General features: G+C 46.4%; 1 long non-coding RNA gene across 1 annotated transcript; it reads right to left on the bottom strand.

Moving 5' to 3' along the window:
* Positions 1–17,164: 17,164 nt before the first annotated feature.
* LOC127007321 (uncharacterized) lies at positions 17,165–18,117 on the bottom strand. The gene is made up of 2 exons (XR_007760182.1): positions 17,840–18,117; positions 17,165–17,362 (listed from the first exon to the last, which is right to left on the bottom strand). It is a non-coding gene; the product is annotated as an uncharacterized LOC127007321 (long non-coding RNA).
* Positions 18,118–18,651: the final 534 nt, after the last annotated feature.

Below are 18,651 nucleotides of genomic sequence, written 5' to 3'. Positions count from 1 at the left end.
TTTTTTTTAGGGGGTGATTGGTTAGTTGGTTGGGGGGGTGGGGGAGGAGAGTTAATGCGTGTCCAGAAGTCTCGATCAGCTACTTGTACGTGTGAGCGAGCGCATGGCTGGGTGCTAGTGACATTTAAAGGCCACAGTCTTGCCCTAATAGCTATCAGCAGTACATGAAATATGGTGAAACATATATCTATCTGGGTATATGTGTCAGGGTATGTGTGTCAGGGTATACGTATACGTAGTTTTAAAAAAAAGTGTTGCAACATAAAAATAGCTACACTTACTGTAGTTTATATAAATATTTAATCACAGTATAACTGAGTCGAGAAGCAGATGCTAGATAAGACTCACTATCTCAAAGTTAACATGATTTAACCAAACATGACTCGAGTTAACCAAACATAACATAGCAGGATGCAACCCATGATACAGCCAAGGCTAATTTAACAACGCAAGCTAACCTAAACTAACTTTACTAAACCAAAGCAAACCCAACCTAACGTAACCTCACCTAACGCACAGAGCCGTTGCCCATGAGAATATTTCTAAAGATTCTACATGACAACAAAAAATAAAACTTGGTTAGGTAGAAGAGGAGGTGGTGGTTGGTTGCATGCCTGGGCGTTACCTCTCTTAGGCAACAACAGAAAAAAAAAACTACTATTTGTTACACCAGAATTACTATTGACCCAAGTGCTGGTTCGTTGGTAAAATTTACAAGGAAAATTCTACATGGTGACGCAACGCTACACACGAACACTGAAAATGGAGACGGAGGGAGATGGACAGAAAACGGAGGGATGGATGGATGATGGGCGGCTGATGGAGGGGAGGAGTGACAGCTGAGGCAACGAGTGGGAGGGCTCCAGGGAGTTAGGACACCAATAGTATGTTTCGGAGTGGCGTAGTCGGTTGAGGAAATATCTCCAGCATTATTTATTCTTTCTTTTTCATCTATACACAAATCTAAACGCTGTAAAAAGACTCACATAATCAACTGACTAAAACCGATAAAAGACATTGCCGGTGATATTATGAGAATAATCTGAATGGTCTGCTTTTCAACGGTATTTTGAATCGTAGGAAGGACAAATAAAAGCGAAAAATAGGTTTCTGCAGGAAGTAATAATGGGATAATGAAAAAAATAGGCAAAGTCCAATACGATTCTTGAAAATAAAATTATGTATTTCTGGGCCTCTAAAAGTCGGAGAAAAGACGAGTATATGAGAAAATTAGACAAACACAAAACTTACAAATGAAATTGATTAAAAACTATGTTGCTTAATCCCAGCAATGTACGTTAAATGACTAAGAGGACCTGATGAAAAAGGGGCAGTACTGACAAGAAGTGAGATCAGCCAGTTCAAATGAGCGGCGTATCCGTGAAAAGACCAGCGGGGAAGAAAGAGAAGGGACCATTAATTAAAGGGAGTGAATACATGGAGACGTCATTTTTTCTATTTTTTCAGCGGAAAGCTATATTTACTAATACAGCTAATGTGAGAGAGAGAGAAAGGATCAAAGAAAGAAACAAACAAAAAGGAAGAAACTACCAGCCAAGCAAACAAAAGAGGAATAAATTATAAGGTAATTAAAATTCACCAAGTACAGAGGGTCCAATTGGCCTAGTGATCCGGGCATTGGGTTGTCGGACAGACGACAAGGGTTCGACCCCTTATTAACGGTGGCGGCGTTGGCCTTACCCGCAGACCCTCGGCATGTCTCCCTGACAGCATAATACCATCCCGAGACTCACCCGCCTTGCCATCCCTTTTCTGGCCACGGAGGAGCAGCTAACCGTCCGCCGTGGCCAGCGTGGCTTGCCTGCTCCCCACAGACCAATAACATGCCATTGTAAAGAATGGCGGAGATATCTTCGTTATGATCTGGAAAAGACGGAGTTTGAAGAATAAATAAGTTCATTCCTGCACTTTATAAACATTTGATTCACGTTGTGATTTGGGTTTAAGGAGCTTGAAGAATAACGGCGCTTTCCATCGAACCGTTTTCTCAAGTTTCCAAATACTGAAAGTTTAGATAAAACAGTACAGCCCCGGCGCCTCAAGAGACGCATTTCGTTGTCAACACGCCTCAGCGGCCCCTCGACGCACTCAGGCGACCACTGCGCCACACCTGTTAGGGCGCCGTAACGAGGGAAAAAAAATGAATAATTGTTCAATAAAACACTTTAGAAGTAATTAATTATTGTTTAAATTGTATTGCATAGAACCTGATAATTACTGAATGATATTTTCATATTGTATAAAAAAGAACGTTAAGTGTTCACAGAAATATGAAGATGATCCCGTAGCAAAACGGTATGCACACGCACGGCTTTTTATCTTTTTTTCTTCTTTAGGAGCTCGCCAGCGGAAAGGCAGCTACCGGAGGGGAGGAAACGGGCGGCGACGGCCTGTGGGTGGGCCAAGCGGCTCCTCCATAGCTCTTGAGTATCAAGGTCTTGCCTCGGCGGCGGGCATCAGGGAGGTCCAGCGTCCCGCCCTGGGTGGGCAGTAGACGCTCCTCATTACTTGTGCACGTGGGGAGGGAGGCGGCCAGGAAGGGTGGCGGCACCAACACCCGGGCCGCCTCGCCCTCCACGCCCACAGCCAGCGCGGCCCAGGCCGAGGCACTAGGAACACGGTACGTTATCTTGATCGGTAAATGACCATGTAATTTGTACAAGATATTTTGGAAGTTGTGGCGTCCGGAAAGCAACACAGGATAGTAAAAAATAAATAAATAAATAAAAATAAACGTAGTTAAATGGGGGTGCTACCGTAGGGTCGAATCCGTCGATCTCTGGGCCGGAAAGTCTTTTACTGAAAACAACGTATAATCACAGCCTTAAGTGCAACCTTCGCCCTTACCTCCGCGGCAGGCGAGGGAGGGGCCGGCGGGGGCGTGGCAAGGCTCGTCCTTGCCGCGTTGCAAAACATCCGCCAAACTCGCCTTTGCACACCATCGAGTGACGATCCTGCTGACCTAACAAACATTTCTCACATACCTCGATATATATATATATATATATATATATATATATATATATATATATATATATATATATATATATATATATATATATATATATATATATATATATATATATATATATATATATATATATATATATATATATATATATATAGTTTTGTTGCTAACGAAACTAAATATGACATCATAACTCTGGCATTCAAAAGTTTTACTTTCCTCACAGTGGCTGCGCGGCGCCTTGGGTCTTGTTAGGCCCTCGGTGTGCGGCGAGGGTTTGCTCGGTGATGAAACTGGAAATTGTTGAGGCTGACCATGACGACCACGAGGCGCCTTGGGTGGGACATAGTAACACCTAACCTCAAGCCCCCGGCGATCTGATCCTTAACAAGACATATTACCCCTTATTAGCCTTCTCTTTCGCCCATGTTTTATTCGATATATCCATATTCTCTAGAAAAAAAATCTTCAAACCTGTAAGTCAAAATAGCTCCTGTTGCCTGTACTGTTAATCTAAACACCAACTGTAAGTCGCCAAATGCACATTTTCTGGCAGTCAAGGAGTCGTGTTAACAGTTAAAATGATCTTAGAGACAACCATCCGGTTAAGCCCGGCTGTGGTGTTCCTTACAAGTGGCATCCCTGTGCTCTGTTATGATGGAAAGATGGATGTTAGGCAGAGGTGCGCGAAGTTATCAAGAAGTACCTGGCGACGAGGAGCCTACACATAACACGCTTATCGCTGCCCCGCACTCCAGCCTCTCCAGTGAGCCTATCGAGAGAGAGCAGGTCTGGCCCGCTAGCCCGCTAGCTGGTGCTAATGGACAAGGAGGACAACCCTCACGATCACTACGATAAATTGCTCCTAGAAGGAAACTAACTAATGTGCTTATCTTTAATACTAAAACAAATATAAAAAAAAATCATTTGGAGAAAGGGGTAAAATAAAGAGTCGAACGAAGTGTAACAGTGAGGAACTGACCTTAGCGAGTCGAATTTCTGGATGGCTCATGTAACTGGAACCAACAGCCTGTTAAAACCGACTGTCTCTCTTCCTATACAAATCAGTTTCCATTCCATTCATATTTTCTCATTCAGAGGGAGACCTAACCCCTCATGCCATAGATAAACAGGAGGAAATGCCCCACCCCGACCAGTGTTTGAGTAGGCAGGCTGACCACTAAGCCCCGGCCGTTCCCACCCTTAGAAAGGACAGAAGCTCTTGAGAAACGACAGAAAGGCAACGCGTAGAGTTAACATGGCGTTACGAGGGCTTAATCTTTATATCCCTGTCCCGGTGATAGTGATGCATTAAGAAATCATCTAACGAAAAGGCTAAGTGGGGACCACCATAAACTGAGGCCACGACCATATCTCAGCGAGGCACCGGCTGCCGACTGTCGCCGCTGATAAAAGGCTAAGAAGGTCGGAAATTCCTGGGATAGTCCTGTCGCTTCCAGCCATCCTGTTAACTCTTGGGTTGGCACTGGAATCCCATTTTTGTTTAGACACCAAGTGCTTCTTGAGATTCTTATCGATTTCACTTTCATTAACATTTTCTGGCCACTGCGGTCCTCCTGTAACCTTAAGTGGTTAAGTCGCGTTCTCTACTTCATGATTTGAAGACAGAATTTTCTTTCCTTCAGCAGGACAAACACGTATACAGGCACACTTCAATGTCTAGTGCTGTCCAAACTCAGCTAATCATTTCTACTGACGTTTCCTTAATCAGGTCATCATGCCCTTCATTACTCTTAGACTCAAATCACAGAAAACAGGCATCACATCAGCAGAACGATCACCCAACGAAACACTTCAGGCCCCAGCGGTGACCTAACTCAGATGACCTTGAGCGGCAGGCAGTGCGGCCCACCCTCCCCTCCAGTGCAAAAACTCGAGCCTCGACACTTCGCCAAAGCCATCGGAAACGATTAAATTAAAATAACTTTATGTGAGCTCCCGGGCCAGCCTCGGGCGAGCCAGGCTGGGAAACGTCACAACTCACCCGACATCACTAAGATCCTTAACAGCTGATAACTAGCATAGCAATTTAATATGAAATTGAAAAAAAAAAATATGTGTGTAAATTCGTATTTTGAAAAGGCAATATGAATCTTTCAGCACTAAATGTAACTTTATTCACAAGATGGAAGGCTAATACGTAAAATTTCAGGCATCTACCAACCCAGTCATTGCTAATACATCACGTTCACTTCTGGCCTCAAATATAGTGCATAAAACTGCAATCCGGGGAAGAAAGAAGGGAGAGTAAACAAACACACACACACACACACACACACACACACACACACACACACACACACACACACACATCCTCGTACATCTCCCACCTACTCTCTCTCACGGGGCAACGTCCGGAGGCGAGGAGTTCCGCATACAGTTGCCCGCGAAACTCCAGTCACTCCAGTCATACACGGCGCCCTGGGGACCACCGCCTCTCCGCCGCCGGGGTCGCGAAGTTGTCAAGGTCGCGGGCCCCCTCCCTCAGCCCGTCCCTGAACCATCCGCGGCAGCTGTTGCATCCCAGGAATTGTAGAGCGCCCGGCGTCTTCAGTCAAGCGTGCGCGAAGGAGAGGAACACACGGACAGACAGACGATATAATGGGTCTATACGTGGACGGAGAACGTTTACGAAGAGGAAAAAGCACAGACAGACAGACAGACAGATAGACAGGTAGAGACACATACAATTACCCCGTCTTCAGTTAAGGGTATACATGGAAGAGAGAGACACACAAACACGCAGATAGACCACACACACACACACACACACACACACACACACACACACACACACACACACACACACACACACACACACACGCAAGCACACGGAGGGCGAACACAAACCTTATTTACTTTACTGTTTTATCTAATTCTTAAAAAAACAAAAACATTTCTCGATCCCACACACCTGCCACTTTTCTACCTTACCTGGGCGAATGGCTACCAGCACCCTACGGAACACACACACCTGCTTCCGTGTCAGGTCTGTGTTTAAATAGTTCACGCGTATGTCATTTAAAGCAGAAGTCGGATCAGGAGAGAAAGATAACTCCTTTGGGAAATCCATTTGTTGTATAAATATTGCGAAGAATGGTTGAAGATATTGGTGAAGATTTCATAATTTGCTAATCGTTCATATTTTCAATACCTCAACTTTTTTTTTCAGAATATGTTGCTGCCTTTTGTTTTCCTGACTATGAACACTGCTTGCAAGGCTGCAGAAACGCTTTGGTGAATAGACTTAAACAACTTCCCCTCCTCCTTCCTCACCCTTCCCCTCCCTCCTTCCTCACCCCTCCCTTCAAACACCTGGCTCTCTTACGCAAGGTAAATGACGAGCTGCCGCATCCTACGTCAGCGGCAAAAACTGAGCGAGTGAGTTGTACATTGTAAATTGGATGGAACTATAATTTGGAACCATTCGGTGTGTCGGCGAAGCTTACATAATAGAGTAGACGTTCTCATCTACCTTCATGGTAAAAAATAGATCAAATCCAATTCTGTATCACGTTTATTATGTAGGATCAGAGCCACGCTGCACGACAGAAGGAAAAGTGAAAACCCTGATCACTCGCTGTTAGACAGGATCACTTTCGTATGTTTCTCCAAGAAGACGTTGTTAAGGAAAAAAGTATAAGTAAGTATAAGTAGCGGTTTTTTTATAAGTAGCGGGCTTTTTTTATTATTGTTTCCTTTTTTTGTGCCCTTGAGCTGTCTCCTTTGTTGTAAAAAAAATAAGTACGTATATAATAATCAGAGTATGTCACAATTACAAGAAGAAAACAAAAGTAACACTAACAATAACAAGTGTGCCTTTCTTATTGTTACCAAGATCAAACGCAATGAATAGACTTACCAGTGCAGCGAGTAGCGGGCTTTTTTTTATTATTGTTTCCTTTTTTTTGTGTGCCCTTGAGCTGTCTCCTTTGTTGTAAAAAAAAAAAAAACTACCTAACACCGACTGATTGCCTTTTCTCTTTTAAATTTTTCGGCCGGGAAGACTCATTAATAATAACTATAACAATAACGGTAACAAAAGGCATATATACTTTACAGCATTACGGAGACCAAAATGTAGAAGTATATAACAATAACAGTAACGGTAACAATATACGTGTCCTTTACCGCACTACGGAGAACCACTACGGAGACCGAAATGTTTAGAGTATACGAACCTAACACCCCCTAATTATGGTGCGTCTGACAAGCAACACGCGTCTGGTACACGTATATCATGCCCAATGCCATCCGCTTGAAAAAAATAAAATAACAATGCGCACATACATATATATTACACGCGGGTATTCTGACCATAAAGGACAGAGCCATGAATATCTTTACGATTATCTCATGACCAGCGTGTTGCGGGAGATTTTTTTCAACTGCTTTGTTTAGCCTTTGGTGTCTCTCGCCTTACCACGAAGAAAGAAAAATGACTGAACAGACTTATACGGCAGCATGATGATAGTGTTATGCTGTAAACTCTAATTTTTTTAAACAGCGACAGCACACAAAAACAAAAAAGTAAAAAAAAAAAAAAAAAAAAAAGCGCTGCAAAAAAAAAAAAAAGGGGAAAAAAAAGATTCCAGAAATGGGTCGAGAGGGAGGGAGACTGATACCTCCTCCCTCTTTGGAAAAGTTCAAGTCGTAGGCCCAATGAAAGATGAGATGACAATGTACTCTCCCAGTGTGATGGTTATTATGATGATGATGGGATGGGAGACTGACCGATGATGATGATGATGATGATGATGATAATAATACTAAACAGATTATTTTTTGGTCAAGACACTGAAGGTCATATACTTGAACATTTCGGCGCCCAAGCACACACAATTCACAAGGCTTTCGTAGGAGTTGTGGGTATTTCCAGGGGTATTTTATGACCCTAGTAGTAGTTCAACCTTTCATCTGTATCACGAACCTAAATAAATACTCAAGAAAACCCAAACAATCTCCCTTTAGGCCCTTGGAAACAGTTGATTCAAGAGCTGGAAGCGTTTGAGAATGGCGATCCGAACACATAATGACAGGTGTAGACAGGGGTAATTTTACGACCCTAGTAGTAGTTCAACCTTTCATCTGTATCACGAACCTAAATAAATACTCAAGAAAACCCAAACAACCTCCCTTTAGGCCCTTGGAAACGATGCAAGAGCTGGAAGCGTTTGAGAATGGCGATCCGAACACATAACGACAGGGTTTGAGTAAGAGAAAAGTCACCCCTGCCCCCCACTCTTGGGACTGACTACCTTTGCCGCACCTCTTGCCGTGGTGCTACATTAAGGGGATATTACACTGGGCATAGTTTCCGTGGATCTTCAGTCAAACCACGATTTCCGCTAGCGTGGTTCTCATTTGTTTCTTGTTATTGCTGCTGATGAAAATGATGACTAATACCGTCGTCCTTTAGTGAAATCTACCATAGCTTTGGAAGATCGTGGACACGTCAGAAAACCACGCAAATATGAGAACCACGCCAGCGGAAATCGTGGTTTGACAGAAGATCCACGGAAAATTTGCCCAGTGTAATAGCCCCTTTACAAAGACTCCTCCCCCCTCCCCCCTCGGTGTGTCCGGTTGATGTCAGGGATAAAGTTACCCAAGGCACTGAATACGCATATAGACGGGGAAGAGGAGGAAGACGCCCTACCTTACCTGCTTTTCCCACACCTCCCGACGCAGAGGCTACACAACGCTATACCTGTCCACTCCAATGACAGGTTCCCCTCGGCGTGTCCGGTTCAAGTTAGGGGTAAGTTTGCTCATATTTGACTGGCGGCCGCTAAATGTTTTATGGCTAGAAAGTCCTAAAGTCCGTCCGGTCGTCGCCACTCAGTCATAAAGCACTTAAGAGGCCGGGATGGATAACTGCTTTAAACTTTCTACCGCCAAAACCAAAGGGTCAGTATATGGGGTGTACTTATCTAACCTGTGTATCGCCTTCTTAACTCCATTTCGTACATTCAAACGCATCTTTATCTACTAATTTTTTTCCGGTAACGTTTCCTGGGTGGCATTTCCCCTTCCTCCCCATCTTTATCCTCGTCAAAAATTCCTGCCGTCACCACAAGGACAATATACATGACATCGCGACATCCACTTCATGCTCCTCGCCCGCGCCAAGTACACACGAACCTAAACCAAGGACCAACGGATGCAGCAGTCTTGTTATCACGGACGCGGTCATACCTTAGACTTCCTCGCTCTCGTCTCTCGTCCCGCAGATTGACAAAATATTACACACGTTTACATGCATGGTTAGCCTTGTGGAAAAACAGGATCTTGGTGAATAAAAACGTTTTCTTTCGTGGTGATTCGAAAAATATTGCCCGCGTCTGATGGATGCTATTCGGTTACAATATTATAATTTAGAGTGAAGGTTAAAATATACTAAATGATACCCACCTATACCCAAAATCAACACCTACACAGGCACACACAAGTCCACAAACATATTCTCTCTCTCTCTCTCTCTCTCTCTCTCTCTCTCTCTCTCTCTCTCTCTCTCTCTCTCTCTCTCTCTCTCTCTCTCTCTCTCTCTCTCTCTCTCTCTCTCTCTCTCTCTCTCTCCACACACACACACACACACACACACACACACACCGCTCCGGTAGCTCAATCGGCTAGAGCGCTTCACGGCCAAACAGGCAGCGGTTCGAGCCCCGCTCAGGCCGGATTATTTCCGTTGACTGGGAGTGGTTACTATCCCCCCTTGAGCAAGGGGGATGGGGTGTGTGGTGTGTGAGGTCCTGGCAGTACCCTTAGATCGACGATAATGAGCATGCACTTGCTCGTGTCGGGAGGGTACCTGCTGGCGAAAACGAGTCCTACTCGTGATCAGGCAGTGGTGAATTACACATACGTACGCACGCACACACACACACACACACACACACACACACACACACACACACGCAAACACGCACACACACACACACACACGCACACACGCACATTTATCATGGGGCAAAACAAATGGCAAAGTCGCAACACAAACCAACCCAAGAACAACAACAAAACAATCTGAGAAACGACAATAAAAACATATAATCTTGCAGTTGGATGATGATCCACAAGAACCAACACTACGGAGTCACAACAAGAAACGTACACGCTGATCCCACAATCAAACGACGATAATGTCCATAAAACACAGTACTGCACCGAATAATGATAGGCAATCTGCCCGTCCACTCCCGCCCGTGTTAGTTGGCTGGCTTTGCTTGTCTCCTCTGCTCGCCTATCTCCAAACTCTCACCTGAGTGAAGAGGTGGCGCCCAACACGGAGGCCTAACACTCGAAGCTATGGCTATCTGGCTGACAGGAGAGTAAAGGCACGGTGCTGGCTGACAGGAGAGTAAAGGCACGGTGCTGGCTGACAGGAAAGTAGAGGCACGGTGCTGGCTGACAGGAAAGTAAAGGCACGGTGCTGGCTGACAGGAAAGTAAAGGCACGGTGCTGGCTGACAGGAGAGTAAAGGCACGGTGCTGGCTGACAGGAGAGTAAAGGCACGGTGCTGGCTGACAGGAGAGTAAAGGCACGGTGCTGGCTGACAGGAGAGTAAAGGCACGGTGCTGGCTGACAGGAGAGTAAAGGCACAGTGCTGGCTGACGGGGAAGTAAAGGCACGGTGCTGGCTGACAGGAGAGTAAAGGCACGGTGCTGGCTGACAGGAAAGTAAAGGCACGGTGCTGGCTGACAGGAGAGTAAAGGCACGGTGCTGGCTGACAGGAGAGTAAAGGCACGGTGCTGGCTGACAGGAGAGTAAAGGCACGGCTAGCTGGCTGACAGGAAGGTAAAGGCACGGTGCTGGCTGACAGGAAGGTAAAGGCACGGTGCTGGCTGACAGGAAGGTAAAGGCACGGTGCTGGCTGACAGGAGAGTAAAGGCACGGTGCTGGCTGACAGGAGAGTAAAGGCACGGTGCTGGCTGACAGGAGAGTAAAGGCACGGTGCTGGCTGACAGGAGAGTAAAGGCACGGCTAGCTGGCTGACAGGAAGGTAAAGGCACGGTGCTGGCTGACAGGAAAGTAAAGGCACGGTGCTGGCTGACAGGAGAGTAAAGGCACGGTGCTGGCTGACAGGAAGGTAAAGGCACGGTGCTGGCTGACAGGAGAGTAAAGGCACGGTGCTGGCTGACAGGAGAGTAAAGGCACGGTGCTGGCTGACAGGAGAGTAAAGGCACGGTGCTGGCTGACAGGAGAGTAAAGGCACGGTGCTTGCTGACAGGAAGGTAAAGGCTCGGTGCTGGCTGACAGGAGAGTAAAGGCACGGTGCTGGCTGACAGGAGAGTAAAGGCACGGTGCTGGCTGACAGGAGAGTAAAGGCACGGCTAGCTGGCTGACAGGAAGGTAAAGGCACGGTGCTGGCTGACAGGAAGGTAAAGGCACGGTGCTGGCTGACAGGAAGGTAAAGGCACGGTGCTGGCTGACAGGAAGGTAAAGGCACGGTGCTGGCTGACAGGAGAGTAAAGGCACGGTGCTGGCTGACAGGAGAGTAAAGGCACGGTGCTGGCTGACAGGAAAGTAAAGGCACGGTGCTGGCTGACAGGAAAGTAAAGGCACGGTGCTGGCTGACAGGAGAGTAAAGGCACGGTGCTGGCTGACAGGAAAGTAAAGGCACGGTGCTGGCTGACAGGAGAGTAAAGGCACGGTGCTGGCTGACAGGAGAGTAAAGGCACGGTGCTGGCTGACAGGAGAGTAAAGGCACGGTGCTGGCTGACAGGAGAGTAAAGGCACGGTGCTGGCTGACAGGAGCGTAAAGGCACGGTGCTGGCTGACAGGAGAGTAAAGGCACGGAGAGCTCGCTGACAGGAAGGTAAAGGCACGGTGCTGGCTGACAGGAGAGTAAAGGCACGGTGCTGGCTGACAGGAAGGTAAAGGCACGGTGCTGGCTGACAGGAAAGTAAAGGCACGGTGCTGGCTGACAGGAGAGTAAAGGCACGGTGCTGGCTGACAGGAAGGTAAAGGCACGGTGCTGGCTGACAGGAGAGTAAAGGCACGGTGCTGGCTGACAGGAGAGTAAAGGCACGGTGCTGGCTGACAGGAAAGTAAAGGCACGGTGCTGGCTGACAGGAGAGTAAAGGCACGGTGCTGGCTGACAGGAAGGTAAAGGCACGGTGCTGGCTGACAGGAGAGTAAAGGCACGGTGCTGGCTGACAGGAGAGTAAAGGCACGGTGCTGGCTGACAGGAGAGTAAAGGCACGGTGCTGGCTGACAGGAGAGTAAAGGCACGGTGCTGGCTGACAGGAGAGTAAAGGCACGGTGCTGGCTGACAGGAGAGTAAAGGCACGGTGCTGGCTGACAGGAGAGTAAAGGCACGGTGCTGGCTGACAGGAGAGTAAAGGCACGGTGCTGGCTGACAGGAGAGTAAAGGCACGGTGCTGGCTGACAGGAGAGTAAAGGCACGGTGCTGGCTGACAGGAAGGTAAAGGCACGGTGCTGGCTGACAGGAAGGTAAAGGCACGGTGCTGGCTGACAGGAGAGTAGAGGCACGGTGCGGGCTGACAGGAGAGTAAAGGCACGGTGCTGGCTGACAGGAGAGTAAAGGCACGGTGCTGGCTGACAGGAGAGTAAAGGCACGGTGCTGGCTGACAGGAGAGTAAAGGCACGGTGCTGGCTGACAGGAAGGTAAAGGCACGGTGCTGGCTGACAGGAAGGTAAAGGCACGGTGCTGGCTGACAGGAGAGTAAAGGCACGGTGCTGGCTGACAGGAGAGTAAAGGCACGGTGCTGGCTGACAGGAAGGTAAAGGCACGGTGCTGGCTGACAGGAGAGTAAAGGCACGGTGCTGGCTGACAGGAGAGTAAAGGCACGGTGCTGGCTGACAGGAAGGTAAAGGCACGGTGCTGGCTGACAGGAGAGTAAAGGCACGGTGCTGGCTGACAGGAGAGTAAAGGCACGGTGCTGGCTGACAGGAGAGTAAAGGCACGGTGCTGGCTGACAGGAGAGTAAAGGCACGGTGCTGGCTGACAGGAGAGTAAAGGCACGGTGCTGGCTGACAGGAGAGTAAAGGCACGGTGCTGGCTGACAGGAAAGTAAAGGCACGGTGCTGGCTGACAGGAGAGTAAAGGCACGGTGCTGGCTGACAGGAGAGTAAAGGCACGGTGCTGGCTGACAGGAGAGTAAAGGCACGGTGCTGGCTGACAGGAAAGTAAAGGCACGGTGCTGGCTGACAGGAGAGTAAAGGCACGGTGCTGGCTGACAGGAGAGTAAAGGCACGGTGCTGGCTGACAGGAGAGTAAAGGCACGGTGCTGGCTGACAGGAGAGTAAAGGCACGGTGCTGGCTGACAGGAGAGTAAAGGCACGGTGCTGGCTGACAGGAGAGTAAAGGCACGGTGCTGGCTGACAGGAAAGTAAAGGCACGGTGCTGGCTGACAGGAGAGTAAAGGCACGGTGCTGGCTGACAGGAGAGTAAAGGCACGGTGCTGGCTGACAGGAGAGTAAAGGCACGGTGCTGGCTGACAGGAGAGTAAAGGCACGGTGCTGGCTGACAGGAGAGTAAAGGCACGGTGCTGGCTGACAGGAGAGTAAAGGCACGGTGCTGGCTGACAGGAAAGTAAAGGCACAGTGCTGGCTGACGGGGAAGTATATAGAGGCACAGCTAGCTGGCTGACGGGGAAGTAATCGACTCTCCCTAGATCAGAGGCTGCTGTAACTCAGGGAAGGGTTGGGGGTAGAGGAAGGCAAAGCCTCCCGTAGGAAGGGAGGGTCAAAGGGGACGAAGCCCCCTCAGGAAGCTAACTTAGGTTAAATTGATAAAACTAACTTCATACTCTCCCTAGCCGAGAAATCAGCCAACCGGCCTGCCTCACCGCCGTACGTTGAGCCTCCATGTAACGCTAGAGACCACGGCTTCAAATTGGGAGTGAGTCTCACACTCTGCCTCATTTACCACAAAGTGACGTTCGTTTTCTTTGCGTATAAGCGCGTGCGCACGAGTGTTTGTGTTTGTGTGTGTGTGTGTGTGTGTGTGTGTGTGTGTGTGTGTGTGTATGTATGTGTGTGTGTGTGTGTGTAGAGGCCAATCAGAGGAACAGAGTGAGTGGCAACCCAGGAATGCTGGCAATCAAGGTCGTCAGAGAATTAAGTGGTGAGATGAAAATAGGATTTTTGCCGGAGCGGTATGATGTACACCAACACCAGACAAAGAGAAGTGGAGAGCGTTGGGAAAGGCTTTTGTCCTGTAGTGGACTAATAATGGCTGATGATGGTGGTGATGAGCAGACGAGGCAGCCTTCCTCCCACCACCTTGAAGACCGGTTGGGCTTTGAGGAGCAATTTGTCATTCTATTGGCAGCGTCTTATCGTTTGATCTGCAGTTAGTTTTTTCCTTCTCTCTCTCTCTCTCTCTCTCTCTCTCTCTCTCTCTCTCTCTCTCTCTCTCTCTCTCTCTCTCTCTCTCTCTCTCTCTCTCTCTCTCTCTCTCTCTCTCTCTCTCTCTCTCTCTCTCTCTCTCTCTCTCTGCGGTCAAGCTTATTAGTATCGCTATGCCGCAGATTACTGGACGCCCTTCTTTCGTGCTTTCAAGTTATTTGGCGAGGACCAGTTTCTTTGGCTCCGCTGCTCTTGCCGGTATCTTTAAGGAGCCCCGTAATGAGTCACTAGAAAAAAAGCCTGAAGACTGACCGACAAGTTTTCTAAATGCTTGAAGGCGTGATAACGCAACGAGTCTTTCAGAGCACATCTCAACTATCGCGCGTGCTATAGTGTTACGTAATTCTAAGTTATTATAATGTAGCACATCGGTCTCCTTCCCTCTTGTACAAGGTCTTTGAATGGCTCGGCTTACAGCAGAGTGGCCATGAATAATACATTAAGATCCACCCGCAAATCATGGGCCAAGGCAGGGAGCACTTTGTGGCGACTGTCTTGCTGGCGCGGAGAGGGTATCTTCAAACACATGATAGCCAGCCCCTTATGGTGTAAATCAACAAAGAATGGCCTCACTTTGTTGTATAGAAAGTCTCATTAGCAAGGAAGCATATATGAATTTTTTGGGTGAAGACCTATTGTGTCTGTTTTGGTTTTGATATTTTATGTTAGGTTAAGTTTAGGGTATCTTCAGACACATGATAGCCAGCCCCTTATGGTGTACATCAACAAAGAATGACCTCACTTTGTTGTATTGAAAGTCTCATTAGCAGGGAAGCATTTATGAATTTTTTGGGTCAAGACCTATAGTGACTGTTTTGGTTTTGATAGGTTATGTTAGGTTAAGCTTAGGGTATCTTCAAACACATGATAGCCAGCCCCTTATGGTGTAAATCAACAAAGAATGACCTCACTTTGTTGCATAAAAAGTATCATTAGCAAGGAATCATATATTAATTTTTTGGGTCAAGACCTATTGTGACTGTTTTGGTTTTGATAGGTTATGTTAGGTTAAGTTTAGGGTATCTTCAAACACATGATAGCCAGCCCCTTATGGTGTAAATCAACAAAGAATGACCTCACTTTGTTGAATAGAAAGTCTCATTAGCAAGGAAGCATATATGAATTTTTAGGGTCAAGACCTATAGTGAATGTTTTGGTTTTGATAGGTTAAGTTTAGGGTATCTTTAAACTCATGATAGCCAGCCCCTTATGGTGTAAATCAACAAAGAATGACCTCACTTTGGTGTATAGAAAGTTTCATTAGCAAGGAAGCACATATGATTTTTTTGGGTCAAGACCCAATCACCTTTACTTTGATATTTGCGTCGACAGGGGCTTCTTGGGGGCAGCATGGGTCCCATTCCCCCGCCTGACCTCGTGAATAATGCTGCGTTTCGGCACACAGCAGCAGCAGCAGAAGAGGAGGTTCGTTCAACATTCGGGGACGCCTGTCAGAGCTTCTCGGCGTATATATTAATGAACGGGGACAGAGTGGCGAGACGCGCTTACTCGTGGCTTACATTTGTGGTGGATTATTGAACTGAAGTAGGCCAAGGTTATGCATGTATAGGTCTTCCTTTATAGCTTGGCGCACATGAACGGAAGCTGGACGGGGGTATTGACTGGGCGTGAATTTATACAAGGAGACAAAATTGCCTTACGTGTAGATTTATATTACCTAAAAATTTTGACTCTTTGGAACTGGAGGCGCCGTTAACTGGGCGTGGAACAACACGATGCCCGTTTATATACTTGTTTTACATTTGTGGTGGTTTACTGAACTGAGGCAGACCGACGTTATGCATGCAGGTCTTTCTTTAAAACCTGGCTCTCCTAAACGTAATACAGGTGCAGAAATTAACTGAGTGTGGTTTAGTACATGGAGACAGACTGGAATTACCTATATATTATCTTTGAAAATATGGCTCTTTGAAATTGGATGCGGCGTTAGCTGTGTCCGGATTAATACATGGAAATAGACTGTCATTATTGTATTAGAAAATGGCTATTTGACGCTGGAAGCGACGTTACCAGGGTCTGGATTAATACATGGAAATAGACAGACTGGCATCATGTATATCTTATCTTAAAAAATGGCTCATTAACAGTTGATGTGGCACTAACTAAGCGTGAACAAAGCGTGCATGGAGACAGGCTGATATTTTATACATGTTGCCTTAAATAACGGCTCCTTGAATCTGGGTGCTGCGGAAACTATATAGGTAAGAGGGTCAACGCAATGGCTGCGCTTGGCCTCAGTGCTCACTGGGGAAACCTGCGGAAGGTAAACTGAGGTAAACTGTTAACTAAGGACGGCACTAAATGCTGTAATACTCAAGGCCGGAGACAAACCGGCATTGTGTGTGTACACTCTTAAAAGAAACACAACTCTCTCGAAGCTAAACAAAATCACCGTGTTCATAAATGACATATTTGAATGGTTCACGGCCTCCTGACTTGTCAATATTTATTTTCATTCTGATTTTTTTTAAAGAAATTGATAAGAGAAACAGCAACACACTATCACTACTCTGTTGTCATTTCCTTCAATACAACACGAGTAATTCTTTCAATTAATTCTTCTGTTACCACCGTAAGGGTCAACAGCGAGTCACACCTACAACCTTTCCTTCTCCTAATCTTTTTAACAACCTTCGGTGGCGTCACAGCAGTTTCCCGTGAAGGTAGTTTTTCTTCCTTCTCTGTTACTACGACTTCATTCGTTTCATTGCCGGGCAGAATCTCCTTTGTCATCTCTGTTCGTTCTACTACCAGAGGTCCATCGCCATTTGCTGTAACATTCCTACTCTCTACAGATGTTTCCTTGATGGTTTCATGTGAAGGTAGTTTTTCTTCTTTCTCTGTTACAACAACTTCATTCGTTTTATTGCCGGGCAGAATCTCCGTTGTCTTCTCTGTTCGTTCTACTACCAGAGGTCCATCGCCATTTTCTGTAACGTTTTTACTCTCCTCTTTTGTCTCCTTAATGGTTTCTCGTGAAGGAAGTTTTTCTTCTTTCTCTGTTACTGAAATTTCATTCGTTTCATTGCCGGGCAGAATCTCCTTTGTCTTCTCTGTTCGTTCTACTACCAGAGGTCCATCGCCATTTTCTGAAACATTCCTACTCTCCACAGATGTTTCCTTGATGGTTTCATGTGAAGGTAGTTTTTCTTCCTTCTCTGTAACAACAACTTCATTCGTTTTATTGCCGGGCAGAATCTCCTTTGTCTTCTCTGTTCGTTCTACTACCAGAGGTCCATCGCCATTTGCTGTAACATTCCTAGTCTCCACAGATGTTTCCTTAATGGTTTCATGTGAAGGTAGTTTTTCTTCCTTCTCTGTAACAACAACTTCATTCGTTTCATTGCCGGGCAGAATCTCCTTTGTCTTCTCTGTTCGGTCTATTATCAGATGTCCATCTCCATTTGCTGTAACATTCCTACTCACCACAGATGTTTCCTTGATGGTTTCATGATAAGGTAGTTTTTCTTCCTTCTCTGTTACTACAACTTCATTCGTTTTATTGCCGGGCAGAATCTCCGTTGTCTTCTCTGTTCGTTCTATTACCAGAGGTCCATCGCCATTTTCTGTAACGTTTTTACTCTCCTCTTTTGCCTCCTTGATGGTTTCATGTGAAGGTAGTTTTTCTTCTTTCTCTGTTACTACAACTTCATTCGTTTTATTGCCGGGCAGAATCTCCTTTGTTTTCTCTGTTCGTTCTACTACTAGAGGTCCATCGTCATTTTCTGTAACATTTCTACTTTCCTCCACAGATGTCATCGAAATGCTTTCCTGTGAAGGTAGTCTTTCTTCTTTCTCTGTTACAACAATTTCGTTCGTTTTATTGCCGGGCAGAATCTCCTTTGTTTTCTCTGTTCGTTCTACTACTAGAGGTCCATCGCCATTTTCTGTAACATTTCTACTTTCCTCCACAGATGTCATCGAAATGCTTTCCTGTGAAGGTAGTCTTTCTTCTTTCTCTGTTACAACAATTTCGTTCGTTTTATTGCCGGGCAGAATCTCCTTTGTTTTCTCTGTTCGTTCTATTTTCTGAGGTCCATCGCCATTTTCTGTAACATTTCTACTTTCCTCCACAGATGTCATCGAAATGCTTTCCTGTGAAGGTAGTCTTTCTTCTTTCCCTGTTACAACAATTTCATGCGTTTTATTGCCGGGCAGAATCTCCATTGTTTTCTCTGTTCGTTCTATTTTCTGAGGTCCATCGCTATTTTCTGTTACATTCTTAGTCTCCACAGATG

This window comes from Eriocheir sinensis, chromosome 3 (genome assembly GCF_024679095.1).
Source record: "Eriocheir sinensis breed Jianghai 21 chromosome 3, ASM2467909v1, whole genome shotgun sequence".
Classification (NCBI taxonomy): Eukaryota; Metazoa; Arthropoda; class Malacostraca; order Decapoda; family Varunidae; genus Eriocheir; species Eriocheir sinensis.
This window is presented reverse-complemented; position numbering and strand designations above follow the sequence as displayed.